Consider the following 698-nt stretch of genomic DNA (forward strand, 5'->3'; position numbering starts at 1 on the left):
AAATTATCAAGTCTGCGATGTGTGAGTTATCATGTTATTTACATACGAGTTATCGTGGTATGATTCAACAACTCCTCCCACCCTACCCCCGCCGATAAAGTTATCATAATTGGATACATAATTTATCATTTCTACGATGTGTGACTTATCATGTTATTTGCATAGAAGTTACCGTGGTATGTTTCAATGACTCCCCCCAACCCCAACCCCACCGACAAAGTTACCAGGACTGGTTACATGATTTAATGTCTATGATGTGTGAGTTATCATATTATTTGCATAGACGTTATCGTGGTATGTTTCAACCACTCCCCCACTCTGGCCCTTCCGACAAAGTTACCAGGACTGGTACATAATTTATCATGTTTATGATGTGTGAGTTATCATGTTATTTGCATAGAAGTTACCGTCGTACGTTTCAACGACGCCCCCACCCCGACCCCTCCGACAAAGTTATCAGGTCTACCATGTATGAGTTAGCATGTTATTTGCACAGAAGTTACCGTGGCATGTTTCAGCGACTTGTCCACCCCATCCTCGCCGACCAAGTTATCAGGACCGGGGTACATAAGTTATAAGGTCCGCCATGTTTGAGTTATCATGTTATTTGCACAGAAGTGACCATGGCATGTTTCAGCAACTTGCCCCACCCCCACCCTCGCCGACCAAGTTATCAGGACCGGGGGGTACATAAGTTA

The sequence above is a fragment of the Triticum dicoccoides genome, chromosome 2B (genome assembly GCF_002162155.2).
Source record: "Triticum dicoccoides isolate Atlit2015 ecotype Zavitan chromosome 2B, WEW_v2.0, whole genome shotgun sequence".
Taxonomy (NCBI): domain Eukaryota; kingdom Viridiplantae; phylum Streptophyta; class Magnoliopsida; order Poales; family Poaceae; genus Triticum; species Triticum dicoccoides.